The following is a 15,188-nucleotide window of genomic DNA, read 5'->3' as shown; positions in this document are numbered from 1 at the left end:
GTGTAAAGGGTCTTGAAAGGCTTTTTTGAAGTATTTAGAACTGGAAACTTTGGCATGGTTTCCTTCTGATATGGACATGGTTATGAGGCTTCATAACCTGCCTTATTTCAAGCTTTGTTTAATACACTAATAATTACATTAAATAGGCTGAAGTCGAGGATATGAAGATCTGCCCACAATGATCCTGGATGGCAGCCTGATTAATTTTCATTTCAAGTTTTCCTTGATTTCATTGCATTTTCAATATGGAGAAAAGGTATTTCTGTATTTTATTATGTTTGTTTTGGTTTTTTTAATAGTTTTTGTTCTAATTGTGTAAGGGGAAGTTTTATAATGCAGACATGCTATATTACTATCTCTATAACAGGAGTCCAGAACTATTAATCAGAATTCTCAAAACAATGGTAGTTGCAATGAGCAAAGGGTAGAAAATGGGGAAAGGAACAGAGCCACATCTGCCTCTCTGCTTCAGAGAGCAGGCAACTGTCCCAAATACAAAGATCAAACAAAAATCTTCACATTCACTGCTATTTGATATAGGCTAAATTCACTTTAGGCTTAGATACTCATCAGATTGCATCAGCTTTTTCATCTGTGCTGCAACAGGAAACTTTGATTTTATTTCCAATGGATGTGAGTTTGGGTTCCTTCTAAATTATGTTGAGTATTAGGGCCAGTGAAAACTGTGACTGAACTCCTCCATCCTCCTCCATTCAATTTCATGCCTCCAATTTCTCTGTTTCTAATGAAAGGGATGTTGACTACCAGGCATCTCACTTGAACAGATTTGGCAAGCTGCTGAGAAATGTAAGTTGCAAAACATTTGATATGAATTATTTTTTCTCCATCAAAAAGATCTTATGTCAAAAGTGAAGACAAGTCTCTGCTTTTGCTCTTCCTAATTACGGGATGTTAGACATTAAACATTGAACTGGAAATTCAATTACATGATTATTAATCAGATGCATTTTTTTCAACTTGGGGGAAAATAGGCTAAGTGAAACATGAAAGTCCACTGGGAAACACTACCAATTAAAGCAATTGAAAAAGGACATGAAATTCTTAATTTTTACACTTGGCTAGAAAGTTGATTGACTGGGCCTGACTCTCCTGGGATTGGGTGTGCTGGGTAGTTTTTTATTTGCTTCTTGATATCACATGCTTCTGTTTCCTTATGAAGAATAATTAATTTTCTTTGCAGGAAAATTTACTTATTGTGATATGGGTAGCTGATCATGTTTAAAACGTTGGATCAGGTTAAGTGATGCCGGTCATTTAACATTTCCACTCATGGGGAGAAGCACATATTCCCTCCACTCTTATTCTGCAGACAGACTTTCTGACAGCTGAAGTGTAGCCAGTAAATTTCTTTTCCATTAGTTGCAAATTGTACAACAATATACTAAAGTAATTACATCATAAATCTTCTTGCCTTGAAGTTAGGCTCTGCAGTATACACTCATAAAATAGTGCAGTAGCAAATAAAATCACTGCATCTGTGTATATTTGTCTTGCAATAATTTTTCTGAGGGTGGTCTATAGCATTGACAAATGGGAATTAAGGAGGAACTAAAAAGAATTCAGTGTCTCTTCCTTTGTATAAGAGAGGGGCTATGGTTCTTCAATAATTAGGGCTACCTTGGAGCTGCACATGGGTCAAAGCAAAGATTATTGCCAACAGTCTCCTTACCTGTGCATTAAGAATTGAATATAATATTCCTTTTATCATCCTGGGTATGGTGAGTCTTGTTAAAGATTTGAGTTCAAGAGAGTGTTGAAGCTCCTTAGGAGTGTACCCAGTGTAGACAGAATATCTCTAGGGTAAAACTCTAAAATGCTTTGAATGTCAGGGAAACATAAATGAGAATATTTGCACAAAAAGAAGTAACTGCCAATACATCTATTTTTTTTTAACTCCCTAGAAAAGAACAGACAGGTAATGTACCTAAAGCACTCACTTGGCACCTGAATGTGAACAGGCATCATTTAGCATTCACCACTGTGTTGTAAACTGTGGCAATAAAATTATGGTTTCTTGGCAGTTTTGCTCCCAAAACCAAGGGCTACCCTGGAGATAAAGATCCCTGTAACCCTTCTGATACTCCTTCAATTGTGCAATAGGAAAGTTTCTTTCCTTTTTCTGGGAGAAGATGGCAGCAGAGGTCCTGTCCTATCCCATCCTCCTTCTCCACGGGGGCTACCAGATATTCAAGTTTTTATATTATATTCTTTATTTTATATTTTATTCCTGAGGAGCTCTGGATCCAGCTCTTCCACTGCCAGGCTGGATTTATAGGAGTGCATGTCAAGTTTAATTTGCTGCAGTGTGTATGGATCAGCAGTCAGAATGTGTGAGCTTTGTCTCTCCCCAGAGCAATTTCAGTGCTGCCACCCACTCCTCCCAAATGAAGGGCAGCATTTATTAAGTTATTTCCAGGTTATTTGTGGTTCATTTCCAGGACCATATCTTGTGTTTTGGTGGCACAGAGGGAGAGAGCAATTCATGGTGGTGAGCAGACAGCTGGAGAAAACAGTGCAGGAAAAACGCTGAAAAAGGCCACACTGGGGCTTCTGATCCTGCATAACACTGCAGCCATGGGTCAGCCACGGCAGCAGGAGCCCACCAACCCCAGGAAAATGGGCTTTGCTATCCTCTGAATAACTACCCTCACACAGACTGCATCTCTGACTGGGTCTTGAAAGCTTGAAACAGCAATTTGACTGATTCATCTGGGAACCAGGCATGTACAGGAGCACCAGAGAGATATTTTCCCTGCACGGGAAGTGCATTTGATTATATTCACTATATTTGGTGTGATTTGCTGCACTCAGATATTCAGCTGCAATTAGATGGTTAGAGACTCATCATTAATCTTGACTCTGTGCTGCCTGTCAATCTGTTCCCTTACATAGCTTATGGCACTATTCTGAATATTGTGATGAGGAAATATCCTTGCTTTGCAGTGATTGCTGATGGCAGGATTTCTGTCTGTATCTCCTGTCAATATCTCTTCTCGTCAAGGCTTTTTAGAGAACTGTCTCTCAAATGACAATGATTATGTCTCTTGTCTTATTCAGAGCTCTCTCAAAGCCCTGCTGAGAGGGTGTCTGGACATTAGACCCCAACCACCACCCCCCCTCACCCCCCCAAAAAATTGTTTGTTCCTTGATACCTGAGCATATTCCTTGATGAAATCCCTGATTTTTTTTCTTCTTCTCACTTTATGATTTCTTAGAATGTTCAGATTCATCTAAGTTACCTCCTGCTTTCTTCCCTCCTAAAAAGGCTCATATTCTTGTGGCCTTTATGATATTTAAAATGCCATGAAATTAATTTTGTACTCAATGGCCTTCCTGCATTTCAGCTCATTCTTTCATAAAGAACTCTCTAGAGTCAACATATATTTTGTCATGTAGAAGAGATGTCCAATCAGTGGAAATCCTATTGTCACTCTTCAACTTCCAAAATTAGAAAATTAGAATCCTTCCTCAAAAAAAAAAAAAAAAAAAAAAGAAATGTTTCTCAGGCAGGGTACTGAAATTTGTGGATCTCTCTCACAAGTTATACCCTCCTGTGGATGAAAAAGCTTTGAATGAAGCTATAAAGCTGGGAATTTTATGCAATTTAACATAAATGTGCTCTGAAGTTTTCTTTCCCTGAGAGAATCTCTAGGACATCTCTTAAGCTTCCCTGATGTTCAAACATTTTTGAGTCTCTGTTTAAACACATGCAGGTTGTGCTGTTTTGTATTTATGTATTGATACAGAAGAGGTGAGAAACTGAGATGTCTCTGCTGTGCTTTACTTTACGCTGATGAATAAAGAAGCAAATCCAGATTATTCACAGCACATCTTGCCTTGCCTTTGTTTATACTTGGCATCAGGATGCAGCTGTTCTGACTCTTCATGAGTAAGATAAGGTCATATTCATCATTCCACGTTTAAACAATCCTTGTGTTGTCAGTGTCTTGTAATACACATCCTACTAGACCATTAAACTATCATCTCTGTTGGGTTTCTATGGAATTTTTCATTTTCCCTGCAGCTGATGAAATGAATGATGATGATATATTTCTAACCAAAAACATCTGTCATTTAAACTCCCACATTTCCCCCAGATTTCAGAACTGTCAACTTAGTGTCTTTTATCCTTCAGTTCATGAAGACTGACAAGAGTGTTTAAGTGGTGTCCAAAGGGTATCTCCAGGTATGTGTTATTTGGGCTAAAATCTGGATTGCCTTGTCAGAAGTTCAGTTTCCTCTAGAGTTCAGGCTTTATGATAATCTAGGTCAATTTTATGCAGTTATGGAAGAGCAAACAAAAGTTTTTTCCATTAGCTCCTTTGAAAAATTGCTTATTGGACATGGAAGCTGGGAAGTTTTGCTTTATAAAATTGTGTTTTCTTTGTCTTGCCCTCTTTTTGGCAACTGCAGAGATATTAAACACTAAACTCAATTTGTTTTCTAGTTCCATGGTGAAAAATTCAAGTAATCGAATAAGTATGAAACAAGTTTAGATTGCCCAATTCTTAAAAGAACTAAAAGACTATGGTGTCATCTGTAGTAATGCTGATATTTATAATGCTGGTAATTATATTTTATAGTATCCAGAAGATTACCAGAAGTGGGAAAATCCATGGGAAAAGATGTATGCCTGGGATAGATGGAACTGAGAGTTATTGGCAGAGTTTTTTTCAGTGTGGATTCACAGCCCCCAAACAGTTTCTAGGCTTACCAGAAGTTTTCAGAAGGTTATTCCTTTTTTTTTCTTTTTTTTGAGGGTTCTTTTTATCCTCTTGGTATCACACTTTATGTCTCCTGGTGGCTTGTATAGGATTAATACAGGAGCCTTCCAGTGGAAGGTGACACTTTGGCAAGGATTGAGAGAGATGAAGTTGATTTGTGCAAAGAGACTCTAATAATGACAGCATTAAGAGCAGGATTAAACACATTCATCCTGCATTGTGTCTCAATCCAAAGCACCTACTCACCCATTTCTCACATAAATGTCAGGATGTTTCACAGATGGGGGAGTTGTGGCAAGCACTGAGCACCCCTCAGGGAGCACAGAGGGAGATGCTGACTCTCTAGAAGAGACTTCCCTGGCATTTTTAATTCACTTTTGAAGATGACAATTTAGTCGCTAAAAGGAAGCCCAGAAGGACAACAGCTGTTTGGTTCAGTGTAGTTTGTACAGTTTCTCTGTGTGTTTGTATTTATGTCTTATACTTCTGAGTATATTAGCCAATTTCAGCTAATTTAGATGAAGGGGCACAGCACAGTAGGACTTGGGATAATTCAATTCCTATGAGTTTTTTGGAACACAGCATCTACAGATTGTGCCAAAGTGAAAACAAAGCACTCTGAGAAATTGTATTTATTCCTTGCTTGTACATCTCTAGCAGGATAGTCTTAAAAGAAATGAGGAGCCCAAGGACTTGCTTTAAAGCTGATATACTGGAGGTGGAGAGCTGTATTAGCTCTCTGGTACGGGTCAAAGTCACCTCAGTGGCAGAGCAATGTTACTTGTGAGATTATTTGAATCACAGCTTTTCTACCTTGCCTACATTCTGCCTCACAAAATACCACAGCAATGAAGCAAAGGGGGAGTGTGGTCTCCACTAGAGACATTTCTGTGACATCAGGAACTGAGTACAGATAGTGCAAACCCCACCCCATAACACTGAAATGAAATGCAGCTCAGCCTAACCAGGGTCAGCCATACCTTCAGTCCCAAAATAGCAGTCAGGGAGATGTGTTGGTCAGTGAGCACCTCCAGCCTTTGTGCAGTGACCATTATTTGTATAGACTCTCCATGAAGGGGCTCAGTGGTTGTTGATGATCCCACCAGTCTGCAATCTGAAAAAACCCAAGCAGGTTCCACCTCATGGAGGTAATACATCCTCCTGTATTTTTATTTTCATTTTTCATGTCACTGTTCCCTCATCTTTACTGCCTCTAGGGTGAAAATATTAAATGCTTCATCTTGGGCAAGAGAGAATAATTCAGAGAGATCTTCACCTCACTACAAACCTTCAGAGTTGCTTCTTTGATTATTGCTGGTATACAGCAGCAGATACCTCAAGGCCTGGAGAAAGGTACAGGGATTTGAACTGCTGATTGAAAATTTAACTGAGACCACCTTCTCCAGCATGGGTGGACTTCAGAGGAGCCATGGAGTGAAGCTGCAGAGAATTGATCTGGTATCTCTATAGATATGGAGCAGGAATAGAGGAAATGTTGGGGCTGAGCTTTCTGCTGACCCTCCTAGTGGCTGTGAAACTCTGATCTTTAGGAATCAGAAACCAAACCTGCAGTAATGGCTGCATGTTGACAGCTTCCCATAGTGAATTATGTCTTTGTTTTGCTACAGAAAGTGCTTAGCAAAGCTGTGGAATGTGACTGAGGGGTACCATAGCTCTCTAACAGGCCTGCCAACTCAGGCTGTCTAAGGGACACAAAGGGACCAGGCTTGAGGGAGAAAAATTTGCTACTTCCACCTTCTTCTTTTCACAAGAACTCCTGAATGAGAAAAGCTGTGACATGCTGGGAGGAGCCTGTCTTTTCTTTTTCCCCTATACCTTTCTCATAATTAGCTCAGTTGTTGTCTGCCACAACCTGGACTTCTCTCTGAAGTGCTGAAAATGTCGAGGCATTTCTTATGTTTCTCAGTATAAGAAACCACAAGCAGCAAATCCAGCCAGTCTTTTATCATTATGCAGCATTATGAAAATAATTTCTCCATTTCCATAGGCTGGTGGTGCCATTGATTGTGCTATTCTCTGGCAGTCGGCGCCAGACTTATCCTTTCAACCACATCAAGATTACCTCCCTTTCCTCTCAGCTCTGTGATTTCTTTCTCGACACTCACTGCTAGACCACAATTTGGACTACCTGGTCTTCTCTCTTTAAGTATCCTATCAGGCTTCTGCTTTTGTAGGAACTCAAGGCATTTTTTTTTTGTTGTGGCAAAGAACAACGGAGTTTCAAATGGCTAAGATAAAACATGAAAATCTTCTAAAAATTCAATGTGTCACTTTTTCTTCTCCACTTTAATGCTGGACCCTGCTCTCAATGTAAAGAAGATGGGCCATTCCTCTTTGCTGGAGGTTTCAGGGATCTTGCAGCAGTGTCCCTGGGGCTTTGTTGTGGTTAAGCAAAATGCATTTACTGCCAGAGGGCAATAGAATTAAGAAAAAGTCAATGGTAAATAATGACAACTATTTATCTTATTTGAGGTCTACAAAGCAACTAAAACTGAAATTGTCTTCAAATAGGCACAAAATAGACTTTGTGCAATAAAGCTCCCAAATCAACCTAAAATCTCTTCCTAGCTGGAACATCAAGAATCTGGAATTCACTTGGTTATGAGGCATAATATACCAGATTTAGAACTGTGTAACTCAGTCCCAAAAATGGTCAAACTATGGAAAGCTGTTAGGAACATGGCTTAATACAAGGATTTAAAACCTATGCATGCGTTTAAGAACATTGCAAAATTGTCAGAAATCAGAAGCTTTCCCTGTTTTAGTTGCTGGGTGCTGAAAACTGGAGTATCTGCAATGGCAGATAGTGAATAAGACAATTTTCTTGAATTGGTGCCTGAAACTACTAAGTCTGTGAGCACTCCCAGGAAAGCGATCCAAGGATTGATTTGAGAATCAGCACATCATGAGACCCTCTGGGAACCTTCCTTCAGTCCTTCATAGATTGTAAGGCTCCGGGCAGCTGAATGTAAGTCATTAAAGCTCCTAATTCTATCCATTAGTACACTCATTAATATTTCTCAGTAACTTGGGATACAACATTTCTCATTATAAGCTTGGAAAAGTTTTCTCTTCCATCTAATTTTAACCTAGAGACAGCTGTAAGGAAGAGAAGCTCACCACTGAGTAGAAGAAAAACTTATTTGTAAAATTTATGTTTGCAGAATCTGTCCTTCTGGGCAAAGCAGTTAGAAGCATTTTACTTTAGAGATTAAAATCTTTCATGAAGTTGTTGAATGTAGGGATATTTAACTTTTGTCATTGGGCTCAGTGTTCCAGCCTGGAGCATATTGAACTGCTAACAATAAAACAATGAACTTTTCACAGCAGGTCCCAAAAGGAAAAACAAAAAAATGAAGAGAAAAACTTCTGGGATCTTAGGAACTGGATAAACATGCTGCTAAATTGTTCCTATGCTCCAGAGATGGATGCCATTAGAAGACAGCCATCTTGAATAATTTCTTTTGAGTAGAAAAATAGAATTTTTCTAGAATAGAATGTCTGGAATGGGAAGAGAGCTCCTGAGATCTTCTTATCCACCCCCTTACTCAAGCAGGTCCACTTAGAACCAGCTGCACAGGATGATGTCCAGATGACTTTTCAATATATCCAATAGCAGGATCTGTTTTCTTCCATTGCATGTGTATATTCAAGGACACATAGGATATTTATATACTTTTAAAACTTATATGAATAGAATTTATATATTTATATATTTATGTATAGATAAACACTCATATATGTATATATGACCATGTATTTTAACAGCAACATCTGGCTGATCAGCAGGAATTTGATGATTTGCATTTCTGGAGATATTCTGTAAACCTGAGGGAAAAGCCCCGAACTGTTTGACTCCAGTGAGAAAAAAAAACCTTCAGTGCTAACCCAGCAGTGTTAACTGCTGGCTGGAAATGGTGACATTGTTACTGTTCTAAAGCAAATAAATAGTGAGCAACAGGTCCTCATTGCTTGCCATGCTGTCTTTTAGCCCTGAGTTCAGATGCTAAACATTTGCATTTTCATCTTGGCCATACATGAGAAGACTCACTAAGCATATATATATACATTTTTTAATAATAATGTTCATTCATTCTTAAGAGGAATTTATGGGAGTAAAGAAGTAGAGGCAGTAGGCTTAAGAGACTTGGAGGCCTGTAGGATGTACCCTGTGCTGCCAAAGTCAATACTCCCTTTATACACAAAACAAGGAGTCCTCAGGCTCCAAGAACAAGTAGAAGAATTTTATGCAGGTTTTTGCTTTAGCTTCTCATATGGAATGTAGAATTTTGGTTCTTATGTGGACAGCAACACTCAAGTAATTTGATTTTCTCTTCAGTGTTCTATACCAGCTTGGATACTTATGGCACATCCCTGGTGATGTTGGTTATTTCTCCTCTCTCTAATTCCCTAGTTGTGCTAACAGTCATTGAAAGCCCAGTAAAGCTTTCTGGGTAAAGCCTGGATGGGGCAAGCCCAGAGCAGTGCTGGAGTGTATCTGCTGAGTAGAGCCATCCAGTCAAAGACAGAACAATATAGTCAGAGGGAAGGGGTAGAGAGGGCCCATAGAGACAGTCTAGCCTGGAGAGAGTGCATTGAACACCATGCATTTTGAGCTTTTTTTGCTTGGAGAACTCTCTTGGGGTACTTTTGGTGCCCTGTGGCTGTAGAGGATTTCTCAGCCGATGATACCTTGCCCAGAAAGAGCTGATGTGGACGAATCTGGTACCTTCACTGCCAGTTGAGGTGTTTTGGTTGCAGCAGCATTTCCTCCTGTGCACAGCAGCACTGGGGATGTGAGCAGAACCTCTTCTGCTTGATCTCACTCTTCCTGCTGCATTCACTCCCAGCCTTCCAGCCCTGGCAAGGCAGTGCTCAGCAAGTGAGGCCAACAGAGCTGGCTGACAGAGAGGCTTTGGACAATGCTGACAGGCCAGGCCAGCAACTTTCCTGGCATTCCAAGACAAAGTCCCCCTATGGATTCAATGAGACTCCTGGCACAAGCAAAACTCAGAGGATTAAAAGACATATCTTCTGTCTCTGCCTCCTTGCACTCATGTTCCTCCAACACTGCAGGCACCTTTCTGCCTCAGCTCAGAACTCCTTGTTCTGCTGGGACTTCTGCATAGCTGAAGACTTCAAAGCCTTTGCTTAATTTGTGTTTGCGCTTCCAAGTACTGAATGAGGTTGTAAGGCAAAGGTAGGTTCCTTCTAAGCATTTGTGTGTAAACATGAAAGTTAGAGCCTTCTGCTCCTTGCTCCTTTCATCTTTACAGGCTCACAGATAAAATGCAGTAGGGTTTTTGAACCTTACAGAAAGTTTTAATAAAAGAGTGACTCAGATGTTCTTCTGTTGAGCTCCTCTTCTCTTTCACTATTCCTTTTGTTTCGGCTTTTTCTCCCCTTTCCTTTTTCTTCTGCTTCCTGTCTCTTTCTCACATCCAATTCTTTTTAGCACAAATTTCAGATGGTTTTGGTGGACATCTTTCTGAATTTTTGTTTTGTGGGGCATCAGGGCTCTGCACCTGGGGACCTCATTTATTACAGCCTCCAAATCTGTCCACTACCCAGTTCCTGTCATCTTGGATGTAGGTGAAAATTTGTGGAATAGGGATTATTTCAGTATTGTATTTCTAGTTTACCTCCAGGTTGCCATGGGGAGAAGTACTAAGGATGTCTCTCCAGTGACAACAGAGAGAGCACATAAGATTAAAACCCCCGATTTTCAGATTCTCCTCACTCCCCCCTCCTATATTTAGAAGGGGTTTCAAGCTCAAGAAATATTTCAACGAAAAGGTGAGAATTGGAACAGGATTGACAATGATCTATCTCAAAGGGAGATTCCTTTGAATGCTGCCATATCATCCAGCAACAAAGAAAAACTTCTGCTCTCTCAGGTTCTCAGCAGCTTCCCAGCTGCCTTTTCTGTAACTTTGCAGGCAGTTTGGCCTATTTACACTAAGTTTAATTTCTTACATTGACACCAACTGGAAAGCAGCTTTAGCATATAAAATAGCACCAGTTATTTTAACTGTTGGTTAAAATGTCCACGTTACAGTGCCTGGGTAATTGTAACAAAGATATTAATTAACATTATCAACATTAGAGGTAGGATCAAGGAGTCCTGAGATATTTTGTGTTTCACCCACTAAATCAAAGATATAGAGCAGCTGCAAATATTCAGGTCAGTGACATGTGATGTTTATTTTGCTGAGCTTTCTGTTAGTCCCAATTTTCTTTTAATCTTCTGACCAATATCTGAGCAACGAATACCCTACTTACAAATATCTTCTCTTAGATATTTAGGCATCAGGACTTCTGTGAGTGAATCACTCCAGTGACTTTCAGGATGAACCCCATAGGCACATAGCTCCTCTTGGAAGTTTTAATTATTTGCTTGACTTGACTTTTGTGCCAGCTGGAATCTGATAATTTAACTGATAATAATATGTACTGGTGCAGCTGTTTATCTTTCAGTACTTACTCTATGAAGTATTGTCAGAGATTTGCTGCTTCAAAGGTTATAAAGAGCTTATTTCCTTGAGGTATCCTTTTATACTTTTTTATGTAATGTTGAGAACAATAGCTATAATTTAACCATTGTGTGCCTGAAACACTTCTTGCTGAACTCCATCACAATGGCTTCAGTGGCTTGTATGTGGAGACAAAAGTAACCTAATATCCTACAAAGTGATTAGCTCTTCTATGTGCCTGCCAATGTGACATTCACCCACAGATATCTAAACAGTTTCCTGAGACTCAGATACTGGCCACACTGATTAGACTGGGCCAACAATACAGGATGTTAGGTGAAATATGCAGCTATTTTTTTAAAGAGTATTCCAATGAGGATTTTTCTTGTTCAGATTGTCTCCACTGCCTTGGCATAAAAGTGCAATGCAAGGCTCCTTTTGAGGTCCACAAAGAATTCCTTAAAATTATGGCCAGATAGTTGCAAGCAATGAAATCATCATCTCTCAGGTGAGAGGATGCAATTTTCTGATACCTTTGTGCCAACCATTTCCAGAAAAGATTGTTTAAGATAATCCATTTTATATTGCATTGCAGGTTGCTGGAAGCCCAGTAGCTTTCAGTTTCTGTGGTTCAGCTAAAGGTAGGTAAATTCTTTAAATATGTATTAGTATCAATGTACATTAATATTAAAAATCATTGTTGATTTCTTGGGAACTTGTGACTGTACCTTTGCTGAAGAGTGATAGAGAAACTTTAGAAATGAGTTTGTTGCTGAAAGGAATGCACTTCGTATGCTTTTTTCCCATTCTTTTTTTCTTTTTTTTTTTCATTTCTCTTGTTGCACTTTGCAGAAAATCTTCTCAGAGGTCTCAGGGGGATGGTGCAGGGAGGATCTGTAAACCTGCAGGACAATGTGATCTGTATCTGAAGAACTCCCCCTTCTCATGAAGCTCACCTCCTCCCCAGCCTCACTTGGCATCTGGACAGCAGCCACCCACATGTGGCACATTAAGGGATTAAGGCTTTAATGACAATTTTAAAATGCTGTTATTAAATGGGGACTTCCATCCTGTAGAACACTTGAAAAATAACATTTGTAAAGCTGCTTCCTGAGCAGTATATCCCCTTTTCCATTATCTCATCTATTTGTATGCTAATAACAATTCTTCTGCCTTTCTACTCTGTCTCTGCTTGAGCGGTTCAATGCTGAATTCATGATTCTGTGTTTTGTGCTGTGAAGATTTCACTTATATTTAAAAAAAATGGTATCTCAATAATTAATTACAGATAAATTATTGAGAAAGCAGCAGCAGGTAGGAAGAGTAGTCTGTATCCAACACAGACTTTAAAACCAGATATCTTTGAAGTATCCCATATATATATATATATATATACACACACACACACACATACATATATGTCACAAACATCTTTTCACTAAAAATCTTTTCTTAGGATTTTTTCCCTTCTGAGGAGCTGAGGCCTCAGCAACAAAATGTAAACAATGGTTATCTGCTGCTGTGGAATGCAACAGGTAGATTTTTGATTAGCCCATCTTGAATGTTTATAATTAAGGGCCAATCAAGGCTGAGTTATCTTGGACAGAGTCTGAGAGAGCTGCCTTTTATTATCATTCTTTTCTATTCTATTATTAGCTAGCCTTCTGAGAGATGAAACCTTTCCTTCTATTTCTTTTTAGTATAGTTATAATGTAATATATATATCATAAAATAATAAATCAAGCCTTCTGAACATAGAGTCAACATTCTCGTCCTTGCCTCATCCAAGAACCCCTGTGAACACTACCACACATATATATATATAATTTTCATGTTCAGTTATCAGAATGCTTTCCTAGCATTTTATGCTTCATGTGATATCATAGACTGCTGACAAAAAATAAGCTTTTTCTATCATATTATGTCCATAATGAATATTTGAAAAAAATGTCTCCCAAGAGAAAAATATACCAGCGTATCTAGACTATGCTTCTGTGAAGAAATTCCTGCATATTTAGGAAGAACAGCTCTGCTATCAGAGAAGCTAAGTGAAGAGTAGACATAAAATTTTGAAATTTTCTGCTTATTTGAAATGTTTATATAATCACAATATTTAGGTATATTAGTAACACCCCTGGACTTACTGAAGCGTCACTGCCTGCTGAAAAAATGTTTAACCAACGTTTTCAGTATCTTTTCTGATGGAGACAGGACTCCCACTGTTCTTGTGCATCTCTAAATCTCAGTAAGAGTTTGGATACCCTGCCTTAAGCTGAGATAATTAAGTTATATTAAATTCCCTGTTAGTCGCTGGCTCAAGGAGTGGTTTGGGCTGGAACAGACCTCTGGAGGTTGTCCAGCCAAATCTCCATCCCAAAACAAGGACAACTCCAAAGGCAGGTCGGTTGCTTAGGGCTTTGAGCTGAGCATGGAGAGTCCACAAACTCACTGGCCCTGTGTTTCAGTGGTTATTGCCATCCACAGAGAAGATGTATTTCTTTGTGTCCTTGTGGTCTTTCTCCCTCATTCTAGCCCTGTGATTCTTCAAGAGGAGCCTGGCTCGTTTTTTATAAAATGCATTCAGGTAGTAGAAGACAGCAACAAGTTCCTCCTGAAGCTTTTCCCTGCCAGGCTGAGCATTCCCTGTGCTTTCCTCCTCTCGTCACACAGCCTGTGCTCAGCCCCAGCCTGACATCCTCCAGCTGGGCCCTCCCCAGGACGTCAGAAAACGTGGTACTCCTTATGTGTGTCACACACACAGTGGGGAGTGGGGACTGCTACTGCAGCTCAAGTGACGCACCAGGTATGTCTGAGCTCTGAGCAGTGCTGGCTACATCCAGACACCTATATTGTTTCCTGATATATTCATCTATTTTATTTCCTGATCTCCAAATAAGTCTGTGTTGGTAGTATCTGTTGTCTTCTCCTTCACATCTCTGCAGAGAACTGGCTTTGAAGGACTAATGGTGGCAGGGAGAGTCTTCCTCTGTAATATTTTATGATATTTAAGATGTTAGACCATGAAAGTAATTTCAGGGCCTAGTTCATCACAGTTTCTCTCCCCCAGAAAATCCATCTTCAGAGAGCTGCTCCAAGGCACAGGGATGCCAAAAAGAGTATTTCCATTGACGTTTGTCCTCCTTGCTTTCTATTCTAAAGAAAATCCAATTTTCAACTAAGCTTTCAACCACATTTGTCATAAAAAATAAAACATGGGCCAATTTCACTTCTTAGTTACTTCAAGGAGAGATGATGCCAAGGCTGAGCTTCTGTTTTTGTGAAGAACAACACAAAAACCAGGCTCCTTGTTAGCAACACAAAAAGCTCTGTATGGGGAAATGAGCTGTCCTTGGAATGGCACAACTGATATTTTAGCCTCAGGATCTTTTTCTAAAGGTCACAGCACAATTTTAAGCCCAGAATATTGCAATGCATTTAAATATCTAAGATCGAGGTTAAACAAGATCTACTAATGTAAAACAGAAATGAAGAAATCACATCTACCTTCTTCATGACAGAATTGACTCATCCCAGGAATAAACAATTGCAAGCAGTGGGAAAATAAAACTGGCCTGTCCATGCCATGATCTTGGCTTTCAGACCTTCTTCCTCACTGCACAGGGGGATGTTGATAGGTGAGGTGACTGGCTTAGTGGATGAGAGGAGAGAGGTGGATGTTGGTTATCTTAATTTTAGGGAGTGACTTTCAACACTGTTTTTCATTAGGTCCTCAGATACAATCTGATGAAGTAGGGAAATGATAAATGGAAATGACATGGAGTGAAACGGGCTCTGCTTAGAAAGAAATTCAGAGCAAGGCTTTACTGTAGCTGAGGGTTTGTTTATAGCACAAAATGATGATGGGCTCATCATCATTTAATTGTTAATTATTCCGCAGCAAATTGTATGCTTTTGTGCAAACATTTTTATCCTAGGAAGAACATTTTTG

At 39.5% G+C, this 15,188-nt stretch overlaps 1 long non-coding RNA gene across 1 annotated transcript; it reads left to right on the top strand.

The window, feature by feature from the left end:
• Positions 1–4,510: 4,510 nt before the first annotated feature.
• Positions 4,511–13,025, top strand: LOC143694763 (uncharacterized). Its single transcript, XR_013183442.1, has 3 exons — positions 4,511–11,747; positions 11,835–11,880; positions 12,092–13,025. It is a non-coding gene; the product is annotated as an uncharacterized LOC143694763 (long non-coding RNA).
• The last annotated feature ends 2,163 nt before the right edge of the window (positions 13,026–15,188 follow it).

This window comes from Agelaius phoeniceus, chromosome 9 (assembly GCF_051311805.1).
Source record: "Agelaius phoeniceus isolate bAgePho1 chromosome 9, bAgePho1.hap1, whole genome shotgun sequence".
Lineage (NCBI taxonomy): Eukaryota > Metazoa > Chordata > Aves > Passeriformes > Icteridae > Agelaius > Agelaius phoeniceus.
Note: the sequence above shows the minus strand (reverse complement) of the source record. Positions and strands in the feature narration are given on the sequence as shown.